Genomic DNA, 18,825 nt, shown 5'->3' on the forward strand with positions numbered 1-18,825 from the left:
CTATGAGTAAGTCCTACCTCAGGCCCCGATACTGTGAAATTTTGTTTAGGGGAGTCACAAATCTGGCACTGGTGTGACAGGACCAAAGCTCCTGCTACTGCCACGGAACACTTCTCATTTGAGCTTTCTCCACCTGCCCTACTCTGGGGTCACTCATGCCCCTAAATCTGCACCAGACTAGAGACAGTCATTCTCTTAAAAGCCCAAGTCCCCAGTCCAAGTGAAAATAGAGTTCTAACACCGGAGTCCTGTCAGAAGTGATCCCTGAGCACAGAGCCAGGAGTAAACCCGGAACATTGCCTGGTGTGGCCCCAAACAAAGCAGGACTAGTCAACTCAGAACAGTGTGACCTGTGGCACCCCGCTGTGATGGCACCTGTCCACGTAGCCCAGGACGCCCAGGACAGAGCAGGGGCGCTTCCCGCACTCCCCGCACCCCAGAGCCACCAGGAGCCGGGAATGGGGCCACCCTGACAAGACCCAGTGGGACTCAGGAGTCGGGGTGGGGGTGGGGGACAGTCACAGCTACCCGCCGATGGGCATTACAGCCAGGATCGGCCAGAGTGTTCTCGCCAGGGAGCCGTGGACGGGGCCCGGTGAGGGTCGCTCTGAGCTTCCCGCGACCTCAAGGGGGTCCGTACCGGTCCCAGTTGGCGACAACTGGGACCCCATGGTGCCTTCAAGGACTCAGGGGACTGAGCGGAGGCCCCGAGCACGAGCCTTTGCCTGCACTGGGCCCTGATGCGCTCGTCGAGCATCAGGGATTGGAGCGGCGCCCCAGACTTGCCGCGGGCCGAGGATGGCGTTGGGCTGACACGGTGCTCCCTAGCCACAGTCTGGAGGACACACCACGAGGCTCCCGCCCCACCGAGGCCGAGGAGCTTCCACCCTCGCTGCTGCAGGGCCTTCTGGGTAATGTAGTTTCCAGGGACCGTTTCTAAGATGCTTAAGTCAAGCCCATCCAGCCTATCCCCAGCTCCTAGGCCCAGAGTGGAGGGACTTAGATCCTTCTTAAAGGGACTGTCTCCATGGGAATGCTATCTGAACCCATCACCCAGAACAATGTGTATGCAGACGCTAAGCTGATATTTTCAGGTGTTCTCAGAGGCTCCGGACCCCACTGCACATTTTCATTCCGGTTATTTAATGACTAAAACGTGCATATTATATTGAAATTTATATTTGAGCCACAGATGTAGCTCAGTGCTGGAGCATTTGCCTTGCCTCTGTGAGGCCCTATGTTCAGTACACAAAACTGCAAAATATATAAATATCTTTGACTAGGCACCAGAGTGATAAGACCTGGTAAGGTGCTTGCTTGCCTTGCACGTGGGCCACCCAGATTTGATCCTGGCATCCCAAATTGTTCCCTGAGACCACCAGGAGTAAGCCCTGAGCACTGCTGGGTGTAGCTCTAAGAAATAAATAAAATTAATTTTAAAAAATAAGGAGGAAGTGGGGCTAGAGTGATAGCACAGCCTGTAGGGCATTTGCCTTGCACACGGCCAACCCAGGTTTGTTTCCCAGCATCCCACATGGTCTCCTGAGCACCGCTAGGGGTAATTCCTGAGTGCAGAGCCAGGAGTAACCCCTGTGCATTGACGGGTGCGACCCAAAAAGTAAAAAAATAAATAAATCACTGTATCACTGTCATTCCGTTTGATCTTTGATTTGCTCGAGTGGCCCAGTAACGTCTCCATTCATCCTAGCCCTGAGATTTTAGCAACCTCTCTTCACTCATGTGTCCCAATGGTGCCGCATTAAAGGCTCTTCAGGGTCGGGGAATGAGACCCATCACTGTTACTTTATCTGGCATATGAATTCACCACAAGGAGCTTGCCAGGCTCTTCCCCGAGTGGGCAGGAAACTTTCGGTAGCTTGCCAGGTTCTTCCTCTTGGAGAATCAGATGTCACACAGCCAGGGCTCTGCTCTGGATGGGGAGGGAAACTCAACCCACCCCCTCCGAAGGACCTCGGTGAAAACAGCCAGGCAAGGGGGCAAGAGAGTCTTGCCCTCTTCCGGGAGCTTGTTTTTATAGTCTATGGATATTGGCCGTTGATGGGATTACATGGTGGTGGCAGGGGTGGGGGTGTCAGTTTCTGGGTGTGACCACCTAGCTATTGGAAAATGGGGAATCTGGGTGGAAGAGGCTCAGTCCTGATCCAATATAAATGTATTAATATTTTTTAAAAATTTAATTAAGGAAATATCCAAATAATGGTAAAGTTCAATCAGCTGCATAATGCATTTTCAGAGGTGAATCTATTGTTCCTTCTGAAAGACTCTACTTCCTTAGCACCCTTCCGGCCTTTCACAGAACAGATGGAAAGGCAGAGCTGAGCAGCATGAGGAAGATCGGGAATGTAGATATAGTAATTCAGCCATTCATTCCACCTGAGGACAATTTTAAAGACAAAAAAGAATTGATGAAAAACAAAAACCGTTCACTCAGAATATATAAATGACAACAACAACAAAAGTTTCCTTCTGGTAGAAGTTACCAGTCTCTGACATTCACTTAGGCTATCCCCAAAGACTTCATTAGAAGGTCCGGATATTTTCTTTACTCTCCTAGAACTGAGTTTAGGTTCACTTCACACCTAGATGTGAATTTAAACTCACTGGGAAATCTACTTTTGGAGGAGTTCCTATTGCCATTTTTATTACTGTTATACTGAGATAGATTTTTATTCCCAAGTGATTATACAGGCAAAGGATGGAAACTACTGAATTAAGCCACCTTTAACTTCATCATTATATCTACACAGTCACTGTCACTGTCATCCTGTTGTTCATCGATTTGCTCGAGAGGGCAAATGGAGACCAGTAATGTCTCCACTGCGAGACTTGTTGTTACTGTTTTTGGCATATCGAATATGCCACGGGTAGCTTGCCAGGCTCTGCCATGCAGGCAAGATACTTTCGGTAGATTGCTGGACTCTCTGAGAGGGGCGAAGGAATAGAACCCAGGTTGACCGCATGCAAGGTGAACGCCCTACTGCTGTGCTATCGCTCCAGTCCATCTATGCAGTAATAATTTAAAATGTTTCAAGTAACTCCCTTCCCCCTAAGAAATAGATAAATTTTAAGATAATTTATCTCAATATCATAAATATCAACATTTGAAGTTGGGAGTGATGTGAGGGAGAATAGTTTGGCTCTGGAGCTAACTGCCAACTCTAAATGGAAATGGAAGTAAGAATAAAATGCTATATATTTATGATTTTATTTTTTGCACTTTTTTGATTTTGGGAATCACACCTGGCAATGCTCAGGACTGACTCGTGCCTCTGTGCTTAAGGATCAGTCCTTTAGGGGTTCAGGTGCTGTGGATCAAACCCAAGTGGGCTGCATGCAAGGCAAGCTCCTATTCACTGTACTACTTCTCTAGCCACTGCCCCCATTATTAATTTTAATATGAGAAATAATTAGCACAAATACTGTAACCACATTCTATCTGTCAAGTAAGATCCATCCCTGAAAATGAGACATATTCTGTCTTCCCCTTAACTCAAATGGGAGTAAATAAATAAAAAATAAAAACAAAGAGTAAGTGAGTCTATCACACAAAGGGCTGGTGCACATACTTTGTATGTAAGGCTATTGTCCTCAGCTGGAGACTGAGCCTTTTCTTTAAGAGCTAAGATGGATGGATGAAGGGGCCGAGAAAGGCAACAACATGAAGTGTCAGTGTTGGAATTGGGGTCAGCATCTGAATCCTTGTAATATCTCTATCTGGGAGAGTTGTGTCTAATGGTGCCATTCTCAGCATGGTCTGTATTCCTAGTTTGGTATAAGAAAATAAACTGATAATTCATCTTTCACACTTACAAAGTTGGGTTTTTCTATCTTCCTATAAATAATATTTAATAATGAACTATGGGAACCGAGGAGAAAGAACTGCTATGTCACAGGAATTTATTTTCGGTCGTCTAAGATCACATTTCTTTCTTTAGAAGCTCCAAGACAGGGTTCTCTGGGAGGAAGTATCTGTGGTCTCAGTCATTAGTCAGTGGGTTGTCTGCCTCTCCATACTGGTTAGCATATCTTGCATCACTTACTTGCTTTCAGAGATCCCCCATTCTTGCACTGTACTTAGATTTCCCTGCTGATGATGTCATTTTCTCTTCCTCCAATCTTTTTTTTTCCTTGTGCTTTCTTCTTTTTGATTTAATAACTAAAATATAGACAAATGTTATTGAGTTACCATAAATGAGCAATACAAATTGAGAAAAGAGGAGGAAAAAGGGACCGGAGCGATAGTAGAGGGGATGAGGTCTTACATGCAGACGATCCCAATTTAATCCTTAGCTCAATCTTTGTTCCCTTTAGCACCTCCAGGAGTTATCCTTGAGTACAGAGCCAAGGGCAAGGCCCACACACCCCATCCAAAAAAGGTGAGGGGAGGAGGAAAAAAACTATGGGGAGAAAAAAGTACAAATAGTGAGTGTTTTTATTCCCAGAATATAATGTATTCTGGGGCAGGAGTAAGCAAGTAAGGTGCTTGCCTGAGCCCCAGCATCCCATATGGTCTCCTTAGCACCACCAGGAGTAATTCCAAAGAAAAGAGCCAGAAGTAATCCCTGAGCATCGCCAATCATGGCCCCCTACCACACACAATAAAGAGTATACTGGGTTCTATTAATAATGGATGGTAAAAATTAAATGTTGAAATTATTTTCCTCAATGTAGCCTTCCCGCTGAGAATGTTCTTTGTGACTGACAAGCACAATGGGTACAGGGCAGGTAATTTTACCTAACACAAGGTCTGCAAATGGGCAGGTCTTTGATCTGAAGCCCTCATTGGCCTGTCCAAGACTCTCAAGATTCACTCCTACTGCCTGAGCCGCCATTACCCAAACCTTCCGTGACCTGTGTCAATCTCGAATACTATTAGAAGACTTTTCCTGTTCTTGCTCTGTGTTTCCTTTCCCCTTAATTTCTGTGTGTTTGTTTTGGGGTTACAACCTGTGGTGCTTCTGGGGTCATTCCTGGAGGTGCTGGACACCATGCAATGCCAGGGATCAGATCCTGATTTCCTGGGACTAGAGGGATAATACAGCAGGTAAAGTGCTTGCCTTGCATATAACCAGCCAGGTTCAATCCCTGGAACCCCTCACTGTCCTCCAAAGACCACCATGAGTGATTTCTGAGTGCAGAGTTAGGAGTAAGTCTTGAGCATGGTCAGGTGTTGCCCAAAAAGCCCCCCCCCAGCATCTCTCTCTCTCTCTCTCTCTCTCTCTCTCTCTCTCTCTCTCTCTCTCTCTCTCTCTCTCACTCACTCTCTCTCTCTCTCTCTCGTTTTGGGCCACACATTATCTCTGTGCTTAGGGATCACTCCTGGCAGTACTCAGGGGACCAGATGTGGTGATGTGCTGCCAGGGATGGAACCCAGGTTAGCCATGTGCAAGTTCCTTTCCCCTGTACTATCTCTTCAGACCCTACATATTTTTGATCTAGAATGTTTTGAATTGTTACCCAAGAATCTAAGATCTTCTACAAAATCAAGTTTACACAGCACAGCACAAGTTTACAACTTCCCTCACAAGGCATAATAGGCATTTCTTCAACCAGGCCTTTTGGAGGTAGTGCCCTCTGTTTTATTTGGTTGTTTCCACATTAGATGGAGACAGCCATCTGCTGTCTATAGTCTATGCTTAAAAATAACACAGCATATTAATAAATATGTTTAAGAGAAGCGTCTTGTCTGGGTTTGTTTCCTGAACTTCTTTTCAACTGTTGGGACTGCACTGAAACAGGAATCAAGCAACCATACTGTTTGTGCCACTCTGCATGGTATACTGAGAACAGTTCATTCTAAGGATATGAATATAAATATTTCTTTTTTTTACTTCAATCTCCATCAATTGCCAATAACTTTGACTTTAACAACCAAACCATTACAGTGAACTATAAGTGCTATTCAGTTGTACATCTGAAACCTATATAGTATTATGAACCAATAGGACTTCAACTTATTTCTGCATTTATTTGTGGTTTGGGAGACACACAGGGCAGCACTAGGGCTTACTCCTGATTTTGTGCTTAGAGACCACTCCTGACGTTGCTCAGGGGACCAAATGGGATGCCAGAAATCAAACATGAGGTAGCCACATATAAGGCAAGTGCCTGCACATTGTACTATCACTCCATCCCCCTAGGATTTCAATTTTTTTTTGGGTCACACCCAGCAATGCACAGGCGTTACTCCTGGCTCATACACTCAGGAATTACTCCTGGAGGTGCTCGGGGGACCATATGGGATGCTGGGAATCGAACCTGGGTCGGCTGTGTGCAAGGCAAATGCCGTACCCACTGTGCTATTGCTCTAGCCCCCTAGGAGTTCAATTTTGAAAGAATTGTGCTTAGCTACTTTGAGGCCTATGAAAGAGGTGACCTACCACTGAACTGCATCCCTGGCCCAGAAACATAAAAGAAGGAAAATCAAACCATCACTACCAGCTCGGCTTTCACATGACTCCAGAACTAGCATTAATAAGACTGGTCCTTTACCTGAATGAATGAACTTTTCCAGCTCCTTCTCATTTTCTGGAAGTAGGTAATTGGATTCCCCCTGGCTCTCATCCTCAGAGTCCTCTTCCTCCCCTAACGGTGGTATCCGAACATTCTTATAGAGCAATATGAGTTTTTGTCTTTCCTCAGATTGTACCAGCCGACTGAAAAGCCATATAGATACATATGATCATTTATTTATAAGATGTAGATCAATTTACGAGGACACTTCCATGCTAAAGCATCGTGCCACACTAGGACTGAAGAGCAGATAGTAGGAAGTGCTGCTAACTGGAGAGGAGAAGCAGAAGTAGACTGTGTGATCATAGATCTTGAGTCAGTACAGCGGGCAGGAAGGACAAAAGGGTATCTGGGCATAAACCAGAGCCAGGATTTGGAGGAGGAGAAGGAAGCATCTATCTTGGGCAGAACTGGAGGGGCTGATCAAAAATGGAACAGGGGTGGGTGCAGCTCAGAGGGCTGGGGCACATGCTGGGCACACAGGTGCAGGCATGGAACTCAGCCTCCTGAACACAAAGCATGTGCTCTCCAGTCTTCTCTCTTTCTCCCCTTTATTCACATCTCAACCCAACAGGAGTATAAAGTCCATTTTCTGCGGCTGGAGGGATAGGACAGCGGGGAGGGCATTTGCCTTGCACAAGGCTGACCCAGGTTTGATCTTTGACATCCCATATGGTCCCTGAGAACCACCAGGAGTAATTCCTGAGTGCAGAACCAGTTGTAACTCCTGAGTATTGCTGGGTGTGACCCCAAAAAAAAGAGAAAAAAAAAGGAATATAAAGTCCTCATTCTAAAACCAGTGACATCTGGTGGAGGGATGGGTACTAGACCATTGTATGACTGAAACACGAGCATGAAAGTTTGTAAGGCTGTAACTGTACCTCACGGTGATTCACGAATAAAATTTTTTTAAAAAATCCCTGTGGATGTAAAAAAAATAATAAATAAAATAAAAAAAAATAAAACCAGTGACATGGAAATTCAGTGATTATAAGGATTATTATTATCATTAAAGATGAGAGCCCAGGGTCTGGAAAGATAGAACTGCAGGTAGGGTGCTTTCCTAGCATATGGTCAGCCCAGGTTTGATCCCTGGCTTCCCATATGGTCCCCTGAGCATTTCCAGGAGCAATTCCTGAGTGCATGAGCCAGGAGTAACCCCTGTGCATCACTGGGTGTGACCCAAAATAAAGCAAAAAAAAAAAACCTAATTAATTTGCTATATCCGACTTCACAGTAGTAAATGTTACTTAGCATATACTTACTATATAATGTATGAAAATATGATTCCACATATCAGGGCAACAGTCAAAGCTATACATGCGATCATCATTACTTGAACAAGAGCAGGTCTATGTGGAATCATTGCTACAATTTAAAGAAAAGAAGTTTTTGTAAAAAGCAAAAAAGATGTATCTGCTGGTTCATATATCTTCTAATATTATATTCCAAAGGCAAATGTGAGACAATGTCATAAATACCCTAAGGGTATCATTATAAATTTTATTATTTATTTTTATTTTAGGCCACACCCAGCAAGGCTCAGGGCTTACCCCTGGCTCTTCACACAGGGATCATTCCTGGCAGGCTTGGAGGACCATATGTGGTGCTGGGGATGGAACTAGGTTTGGGCCACGTGCAAGACAAGCACCTTCCTGCTAGTTTATCTGTCTAACCCAGTCCTATTTTTAATTTTTAAAAACTGCAGGTGGTACACTGCACAGCCAGTGTGAACAGACACAATTTGAATTCCCATTTAATCCCTGATTCCTTTTTCCCATCTGCTTCCTGATCTTGGTTAGAGCCCTCTGCTCACAGATCTATAGCACAACTCCTGCTGTCTCTGCCAGTGAGAGGAGAGTGACCTCAGCTTTCCGAGTTCTGTGGCCCTGTTATGGTCTCAGATTGGATAGTGTATAGTGACAATATATTACAGAAAAACTGAGGCTGCAAGTCCACTCACCTGAATTCCAGGTGCCAGTGTTTGGGGGCATTTCCTGTGCTGTAACATCATGGTTCTTTGCAGGATCAGGTATGTCATTTGAAACTTAAAACAAATAAATGAGCATTTTGTAGATTATTTGTCCACATAGGCAGAGTCTCTTGCCACCGCGCCTGGCTGTCCTCACTGGGCCCCTCGGAGGGGGTGGGTTGAGTTTCCCTCCCCGCCCTGAGCAGAGCCCCTGGTGGCCGAGGACTTCCGGAACCAGCCACAGCTATGCTCAAGGCCCCTCTCCATACATTCGGACAAGCCTCATGCATGAAGGAAACAGCGGAGGAACCCAGGTGTGTAGGACCTGGGGCCGAGAGATCGCCAAGCCTGCTCAGATTGGGACTGGGTCTCTTCCACCCAGATCCCCCATTTTCCAGTAGCTAGGTGATCACACCCAGAAACTGCCTCAGGCGCCATGTAATCCCACCAACAGCCAACATCCAGAGACTATAAGACCAAGCTCCCAGAAGCTCTTATAGCCTAGTTCTCCCTCTTGGAGAACCTGGCAAGTTACTGAGAGTTTCCTGCCTGCATGGGAGAGCCTGGCAAACTCCTCATAGCATATTCATATGTCAAAACCAGCAACAATGATGGGTCTCATTCCCCTGGCCCTGAAAGAGCCTCCAATGTGGCATCACTGGGAAGGACAAGTAAAGAGAGGCTTCTAAAATCTCAAGGCTAGGACAAATGCAGTCATTACTGAGGCCGCTTGAGAAAATCGACAATCAATGGGATTATGATGCTGCTGCTGATGATTTGTCCACATATATATAGTAGCTGGTAATTGAAAAGATCATTCTTCTTCTCACACTTGAACTTTCCTCACTTTTATTATTTTTTTTGGGGGGTGGGGGTGGGGGTTGGTCATACCCAGTAGTGCTCAAGGCTTCCTTCTGGCTCTGCTCTCAGGGATCACCCTGGATAAACAGTGACTTTTATTTATTTGCTATCTTATAAAGAAAGAGTGGCTGCCCAGTGTTACAGATTATGGTCAGCTCCTCTTTTGTGAGATACAGAGTTCTCTGTGGATTAAAAACGCAAATCACAAAAGACAGGTTATCATTCTAAATGTTTCACACATCAAAGCATCTGTGTCTGCATTCATATATACTGTCACTAAAACAGATACACCAGATTACATAAATCATACAAATATGCAAACGAACTTTAGAATCTGGAAGAATTTAAGGCTGTTTGGGTTGTTGTTGTTGTTTTAGCCAGTGGCAATGCTCCAGGATCTGTATTCAGTGATAACTCTATCCAGATGATCTTATGTGGTGCTGGAGATGGACCATGGGTGAGCTGCATGCAAGGCAAGTACTTTGCCCTGCTATTCTGTTTTATCCATCCTGGCCGAGTTCTGGGATTTTGTGTGTACTAACTGAAATGAAAAAGTGGCAGGGACTGGAGCGATAGCACAGCAGGTAGGGCACTTGCCTTGCATGCAGCCAACCTGGGTTCGATTCCCAGAATCCCATATGGTCCCCTAAGCACTGCTAGGAGTAATTCCTGAGTGTAAAGCCAGGAGTAGCCCCTGTGCATTGCCGAGTGTGACTCAAAAAGCAAACAAAAAAAAAAAAAAAGAAAAGAAAAAGAAGTGGCAATCCTTAATGATTTATACTTCTATAGCTTTCAGAGAATGCAGAATACATAATTTATTTTTGGGGCTGTTCATTACAGCTGGCCATGCTCAGGGCTTACTCCTGGCTCTGAGCTCAGGGATCTCACCTGGCAGGGCTCTCAGGACCATATATGGTGCCAGGCGATCAAACCCAAGTCAGCCACACGAAGGTAAGGGTCTTACCCACGCACAAAATTTAATTTTCGAACACTTTTAATCTAATATTATTTTGTGAACCATGGTGTCAGTAAATATACAGTATTTACTACATTCATACAGTAGATAAGAAAACCCCAGTATATAGTTCATGTTTCACTGAATGAGTAATACAATTGAAGCTGGTAATTAGTTTCAGGGAGTGACAAAAAAACATAAAACACCAGGGCTGGAGTGATAGTACAGGGGTATGGCATTTGTCTTGCATGCGGCTGACCCAGGTTTGATCCACGGCATCCCATATGGTCCCCCAAGCACTGCCAGGAATATTTCCTGAGTGCAGAGCCAGGAGTAATCCCTGATCACTGCTGGGTGTGACCCCCAAAAGCAATAAATAAATAAATAAATAAGACACCAAAAAATATTTGGAGAAACAAAATACAAAATATATTTTTAAAATGGACCACCCGGCCACCAGCTCAAAAACCTGAGGTCAAGAATGTGCCTGGTGGGGCTGGAGTGATAGCACAGTGGGTTGGGTGTTTGCTTTGCATGTGGCTGACCCAGGTTTGGTTCCCAGCATCCCATATGGTCCCCCGAGCACTGCCAGGAGTAATTCCTGAGTGCATGAGCCAGGAGTAACCCCTATGCATCACTGGGTGTGACCCAAAAAGAAAAAAAGAAAGAATGTGCCTGGTGTGACTAAGGGGAACAACCCAAAAGCTGCAAAACTCAAGGTTCCTTTTCCTTGACAACTCCCTAGCCCAAAGCTGAGGCATCATGGAGTAAAATAAAAACTCAACATTACAAAAACAAGGAGCACGTTCTATACTGGAGTTGCCACACATCCGCATTATGGTGTCACCCCAGGGGTGAGAAATAACAGTGTACAACTGGAGCATGGGCTTCTTCACTCCTCTCTTATGGGGGAGTGAAACCGAACTTCAATAAACCCTGCATTTTCCCTTCCTAGGGCTGTCCTAGGGTTTGTGTGCCATTCAGTCCAATATTTTGTACAAGAAGGACAAGAAAATAGTACAGGTGGTAAAGGCACTTGCCTTGCAGATGACTCATCCCAGTTCGATCCATGGGACTCCATATGGTCCCCCAATCCCCACCAAGAATAATCCCTGAGCACAGAGCCAGGAGGAAGCCCTGAGCACCTCCAGATATCGCCAAGACACTCCTCCCACCAAAAAAAGTGAGATAGGACTCTGATATACAAAGCAAGGGTCTTTTTTCCCCACACCCCCTTTGTGGGTGCCACAGTGATTTACCTCTGTGCAATGGGGAAGTCAGTTGAATTTGAGACAAGTGATGTTCTTTTTTCAATGAAGGTTTGGAGACACTTGCAGGTAACTGTGAGTGCTTGAAGCCTTGAAAAGAAAACTCTTAGCAGTGAAATAATTATCCCCCTTTTTTCACTTTCCCTGAAACAAATGAAAAAAAATCCATTAAGCCTATTATTTATCAAACTTGTTTGAACTCACCTACATAAAACAAGCAAAAACAAGGTGGAAATTGAATTAAAAACAAAAATAAGAAGGTAAAAGAAATTTGAGCCTTGTCTGTCATTACAAAATTGTTAGTCTTTTGTCATTTGGAGGAAAGAACATATTTATCTATGTCCAGCCTCAGCCCTATATTTCTCCAGAGAACTAACAGCCTATGGAACGTTGTTTGGGTTCTGACTTGGAGCTGCCACTGTGAGGTCAGCTCACACTGTCACATGGAATTCTTTCTTCATGGAACAAATTAACTAGTTGGGAGGACAATAGAACACAAAGGCAGAGTCCTTGGGGAGTGTAGACTGGTGAAGAGGCAGAAAAAATTATAATTTGATGTGAATCAAACATCATAAGCAGCAAACATGACAACAGCCAGACTTTGTAGCACAAATGTTAATCACCTGGGATCTCTAGTTCCCAGATATTTGAACTCATTCAAGTATTTAAGCCCTAAGCTTCAGTTTCCATTATAAGACAACTGTTGCAGAAAGCAATTCAGCATTCTTCAGAAACCCAGTCCTAGGGGCTGTCTGAAAGCTTATTAAAGGGAAATTGATGGAATCACCTGGAAATGTGGAAAATGGGTTGGAAAGCAAAAGGCACAGAAGATGCCTTGCCATGTAGTTCATCTACCCAGTAATCATACTATCAAGGGGAGGTTTCAATTCAATCTCATTCAAGAACAACAAAGGACCAGAAGATCTTTAATGTGTAGGAAGCCCTTTGGGTTTAGGAATCAGTTCCACTTGCACTAAATACTCCAAAAGGACACATGACTTTTCTCAATATTTGGGATAGGAAAATAGCTCAAAGGACTGGGGCACATGAAGCTCTAGTCCAGTCTAAGGAGACCCTGCTCTGCTATGTGCTTGCTAGCAATGGGTGTGTGGAGAATGTGCATATTCCTCCTTAGCATGGAGAACGTGAGGGCAGTTGTGAAGTGTCTCCTCTGCGTGGAGAATGTGAGTGGAGATGTCATGTATCTCCTCTACGTGCAGAATATGAGTGGAGATGGCAGGTTTCTCCGCGGTACGGAGAATGTGAGTGCAGACATCAGGTATCTCCTCTGTGGGGAGAATGAGTGCAGATGTCAGGTATCACCTCTAAGTGGAGAATGTGAATTCAGTGTGAGGTATCTCCTCTGTGTGGAGAACATGAGTGCAAATGTGGTGTCCCCTGTGTGGAGAATGTGAGTGCAGATATGAGGTATCTCCTGTGCATGGAAAATGTGAGTGCAGATGCTAGGCATCTCCTCTATGTGGAGAATGTGTGCAGATGTTCACAGGATCTCCTCTGTGCTCCCTTTAGTTTCCAGCTTCTCTGGCAACTGTAGTAGTGCTGCTGTTGGAGTAATGTGGCTTTCCATGCAAGACCTCCTCTGGCCTCTGATGCTGAGACACCCTGTATGGGTCTCACCAGGAGTCTATTTTATTGGTGATGGTTTGTTTTATGGACCACACCAGGCAATATTCAGGGTTACTTCTGGATCTGTGCTCAGAAATTACTCCTGGCAGTGCTTGGCTTATCATATGGAATGTTGGGGATCAAACCTAGCTCAGTCACATGCATGACCAGCACCTTACCCGAGTACGTTCCTTCTTGAGAGGCTCGCCACCCCTTCTCTCCTGCTGGTGACACACATGTTCATCATGGACTCCAATTGTTTTGATGCCATTCATTTCTTTTGGGATTTCTGACTGTGTGGCTTTGAGGCTTTCGAGGTTTACAAAGCTCTGAGTCTGTAGGTTCCATCACTTCCCTCCCCTTTCACGTCTCCTCTGTACATGATGCACTGGTCTGTGTAGTCGAGCAATGTCTTGGTCATCTTCACGCCATGTAGTTGCAGTTATCTACATCATCGGTTCATTTCTTATATAGGGACCATTTTGAATTTTGAGTCACACCTGGGAGCACTGGAGGTTATTCCCTGCTTAAAAGTCACTTCATGGGGAACTTGCAGTGCCAGAGATCGAACCAGACCTCCTATATGCAAAGTCTGTGCTCAGACCTTTGTTTGGTCCATATTTTCAGTCCCATTTTTTTTTCCTGGTTAAAGTGCTAGCCAGGGAGACCAAGGGCTTGGCGGGGAAATAAAATAAAATAAAGCAATAGCAAGGTCTGTGTTCCCAGAACATCTTAGCACAAAGACAGCCTTCCGAGGGGTGGGAGAGATAATACAGAGGTACATGCCTTGCATATAGCTGACCTGTGCTCAGTCCCAGTGTCCCATATGGTCCCCTGAGCACTGTCAGGAGTAACTCCTTGGTGCAGAGCCAGGAGTAATTCCAAGATGTGGCCAAAAAGTCCCCAAAACAGCTTCCCTGTGATTATTAGGCAGCCACCAGACCTTGGGAGTAGAGCCAGGCCTTACAGCTTTTCTTTTTTTAAGTTTTTTTTTTGGGGGGGAGTCACACCTGGCAATGCTCAGGGGTTACTCCTGGCAGGAATCACTCCTGGAAGCGCTGGGAGACCATGTAGGATGCCAAGAATCGAACTCAGGTTGGCCACATGCAAAGCAAATGCCCTACCCGCTGTACTATCCAGCCCCACAGCTGTGCCTTCTGACCAGAACCCTAGCTGGTGTGAGTTCAAATTATGGGTGCGGGACACGTGCATTCAGTGGCTGAGAGCCGCCTCCCCAGGCTTCTCCAGCAGAAGAACAAAGAGATGGGGGATTCACAGATGGTAACAGCAGCCCATTTACTGCAAAGTTGTTAGCATAAAGAACATCTGAAGGGGTTTGAGGTATAGGACTGCACATAGGTGTGATTGATCCTTTACAGAGGTAAACCGTTTTGGTGGAGGAAATTCTCTTGGGGGGATTAACCCAAGGAGACTGCTCTGTCTCCCAGACACATCTATATTGCTTTCCCCTTTCCCTTTAGTTGTACATATTAAATAATTAAGATTACTTCTTTTTAAACTTGCAGTTATTTGGATAAACACGGTAAGAGGTAAAGATTTCAAAACTTAGTTCTCTGAGCTCTGAGGGCAAGCAAGGTTTTTACCGTAAATCCCAGACTAAGTCCTCAGGCTGGTCTAGCTTGTCCTTCCCCATGGAGGGTCCTGTCTCATAAGTCAAAATGGGTTCCATCAAGATCACACATTTATGCTTCCTAGACTGTCCCATTTCGATGCCAGGGTAGCTTCACTGCTTTCCCAGGGTCCATCCCAGTCCTACGATGGGACCTCCCTTTTGGGGTGTTAGGAACTACAGCAATGAAGCCTGAGTCAAGTAATTATGACAGATGCCCAGAAATAGATATATTTCAGAATCAATCAACTCTCAAATATCAGGAACATGGCATTCACAGTCTTTCTGTGTTTAAGCAAAGAACATTGCTCTATAATAAAATATGAAAAAGCTATAGGGGAAATAGAAAAGCAAGTTATTCACTTTAAATACAAAATCCAGAATTACCAGAAAGTTTTGGCTTGTAAGTAACCAAGACTGACTGAGGGGGAATTATGACAATGAGATGTAAAACACAAAGGAAAGGTTAAAGATAAACTCAGAGGACTAGGGGTGCTTATAAGAGCACTGTAAACTTCTCTGGAAGGAAAAGGGGCAATTCATTGATGAAGCCTAAAACACTTAGGGTCAATATATATCAAACAAGTTGGAAGCCAACATTTACAGAACAATCCAAGTCAACCTTAGAGAAAGACTTTATTCACACAAACTGCTATGGTCAGGAAAGAGTAGAATCTCAAACATCTCAAAGATCAGCAGAAGGGCATTTTCTTTTTCTGGCTTTTACTGGGCGACAGCCAGCAGTTCTTAGGGGTTACTCATAAATCATTGCTTAAGGGTTGCTTCCAGCCATGCTTAGGATACTTTGTAGTTTTGAGGCTTGAACTCCAGCCTCTTATACATAGAACATGCACTCCAGCCCTTTGTGCTCTCTCTCAAGCCCTTAAGAAATGAACTTAATTTTATTTTAAAAGCATTCTGGGACTTACTCTTCAAGCCCTTATTCTCCCTTCAACATGTATTTCCCTTGCTTGAATTTCTTTGCTTATCTATTTTTTTGCTTGCTTATTTCCACTCTGGAGAAGCCTCTTGAATACACACTTCTCTGTGTTTTTTCTCCGCCCACATCTAAATAAGTTTCATTTTGCTTTACAAAAAAAAAGCATTTTGGGAGACCCAGATAGATAGTGCAGAGGCTAAGGCATTTCCTTTGCACACAGATGACCCGAGTTTAATCCCCGGCACCACATATAGTCCCCTGACTAGTGCCAAGAGATCCTTGAGCACAGCCAGGAGTAAGCTTTGGGTGTGACCCCCACCCCAAAAAAGCATTTTTTGGTAGGTATTTGAGGGCCATACCTGCTTATGCTTGGAGACTACTCCTGGCTGAGTTCAGAGTTTCCCCTGGCAGTGCTGAGAATCTGAACCAGGGTCAGCAGCATGCCAGTCAAGAGCCTTACCCCTTGTACTCTCCAACCCTATTTAAAAAATTTCTTAAAAGTTTTACAAACAGTGCTGAGGAGGCCTACAGGTCACTCCAGTGATAAAAGGCTGGTTTGGCCAGGCTGCTCAATGCTAAGCCCAAGGATGCGAAATTACTCAGGCCCTGAGGTTCCAGAGAACACCAGCACTCCCAGTGAAGGCCAGGTTCTGCCAGGCCTACAATAGGGGAAGCATTCTCATACAACCACTGAACTATTCTCCCTGTCCCAACAGAATTTTAAAAGCAGTAAAAGGAACAGGAAGGAAGAGGAAGTGGAGTGTGTGGTGGGGTGACTTGCCTTACAGAGGAGCAGGAGCGGCCTTGAAATCAGCTGGTACTAGAGAAGGACCACAAAGGAGCTTGTGCTTTTTTTTGGGGGGGGGGCGGGGTCATACCTGGCAATGCACAGGGGTTACTCCTGGCTCTGCACTCAGGAATTACCCCTGCGGTGCTCAGGGGACATTATGGGATGCTGGGAATCAAATTTTAATACTCTTTTAACCTTAAAAAGGTGTCAAAATTCAGGGATCTTTGGAGAGGAAAACCACTTAATGAAAGTTTGATAAAATCAAGTTACCAATCTTTTTTGTTTGTTTGTTTTTTGGGGTCACACCCGGCGATGCACAGGGGTTACTCCTGGCTCATGCATTCAGGAATTACTCCTGGCAGTGCTCAGGGGACCATATGGGATGCTGGGACTTGAACCCAGGTCGGCCGCGTGCAAGGCAAACGCCCTACCCGCTGTGCTATTGCTCCAGCCCCAAGTTACCAATCTTTTGCTCTGACTGAATTTTGGAGTCTGCATGTAGCTTTATGCTATGTGAAATGAAAGAAACGTAGACAGCCTGGTAAGGTCAACTGCAAAAGGGCAATCCTTTGAAGTAAACCTTAAACACAAAAGTCTGGAGGAATTTAAACCTTACTTTCCTAAAACCTAGAGGTAAAGTTCAGAGGTAAAACCTTGCTTAGTCAAGCTTGATATGCCTGTTTATCCCAGCACCCTCTGAACATGCTGGGACCGGCACTTTAGTACCCATGAAGCAAGCCTGGAGTATCATCACCTCCTTTAATGTTCCTCATTGCTACAAGGGCTGAGATTGAATCCCTGGCAGCTGTGCTTGGGCCCCAGGCTGAGCTGGCTTCCCTCCTCATGCGGTTTAAACCATATCAGGCCCCACAAGGCATCCGCTTCCAGGAGTTCAAGAATCTATAAGGAACTGATTGAAAATAGGCATGTGCGAGGCATACACTGGCCCAGGGGTCTGTACTGCAGGGCTTGGGAAGGGAGAGCACTGAGCTTGATGATGTATGCAGGGGCCACTCCTGGTGGTGTTTGAGGCATTCTGAGGTGTCAAGGTTTACCTGGGTTTAATCTTCCAGCACAACATAGGGTCTCCCGAGCCCCACAAGTGGTGATCCATGAGCAAAGAGCCAAGAATTATCCATTGGGGGTGGATGGGAGGGAGAGAGCAAGACAGAGTGAGAGAGAGAGAGTGTGTGTTTCAGCAACAGAAATGATGCTGAGTTTCATGGCTAAGTTTCTGATCATCGACAGATTTAAGGACTAGTTTCATCTCCCCAGATAGTCCTTCTTAACTCAACTTCCCCATTCCAGACTACATCAGTCAACCCTGAACTCACTGGGGATGCAGGAGCTGGATCTCATGTTAACAAATGAAGGCAATGAAGAGAATAGGCAGTAATACCAAGAAAATGTACAAAATGGTTAAAAATAGGCAATTTTTTGGAGTGTACTAGTTCAAAAGAAAAGTAACATACTGCGTTACAGACTCCATCATAAACAAAGACATTAGAACACATGGACCAAGTGTGTCTCAGCTAATTAAATACACTTAGAGAGATAACAATATTAAAAACAGGAAACAATAGCACATTGTAAAAAGATTAAGAATATCAAACAATTGTTAAAATGAAATCACAACAGAGGGAATAAATAACTGAGGAACAAAATAGCAAACTGGAACAAATTGAGGAAATATTCAAACAGTAAAAAGTTAATGAGAAGGGGCTGGAGAGATAGCACAGCGGGTAGGGCGTTTGCCTTGCACGCGGCCGACCCGGGTTCGAATCCCAGCATCCCATATGGTCCCCCTGAGCACCGCCAGGGGTAATTCCTGAGTGCATGAGCCAGGAATGACCCCTGTGCATTGCCGGGTGTGACCAAAAAGCAAAAAAAAAAAAAAAAAAAAAAAAAAGAAAAGTTAATGAGAAAACAGAAAAGGAAAACTAGGATATATAAATAGATATACGTGATTAACATCTGAATAAGAGGCCTATAACTCCAACTTTTCAATGGAGGGATAAAATCTTTTAAAATAATGTTTCACAGGTTTTAAAGAAGATTAAAGATCTCAGGTTAAAGGACACTCACCAAATCATACCTTGCCCCTGTTTATCTCCTATTTACAAAACAATCCAGTTATTTCATCACCAGGTTTTTACCAAAGATAAATGAAAACTTGCATAAAAGCCTTGCAGAATGTCCACAGTAGCTACACTTACAAGAACCAAAACTGGAAACAACTTCATGCACAT

General features: G+C 44.7%; 1 non-coding gene across 1 annotated transcript; it reads right to left on the bottom strand.

The window, feature by feature from the left end:
* Positions 1 to 6,551: 6,551 nt before the first annotated feature.
* On the bottom strand, positions 6,552 to 18,268 carry LOC101546581 (uncharacterized). Its single transcript, XR_008631241.1, has 4 exons — positions 13,396 to 18,268; positions 11,582 to 11,734; positions 8,498 to 8,581; positions 6,552 to 6,677 (listed from the first exon to the last, which is right to left on the bottom strand). It is a non-coding gene; the product is annotated as an uncharacterized LOC101546581 (transcript).
* Between the last annotated feature and the right edge of the window lie 557 nt (positions 18,269 to 18,825).

Source organism: Sorex araneus, chromosome 8 (genome assembly GCF_027595985.1).
Source record: "Sorex araneus isolate mSorAra2 chromosome 8, mSorAra2.pri, whole genome shotgun sequence".
Lineage (NCBI taxonomy): Eukaryota > Metazoa > Chordata > Mammalia > Eulipotyphla > Soricidae > Sorex > Sorex araneus.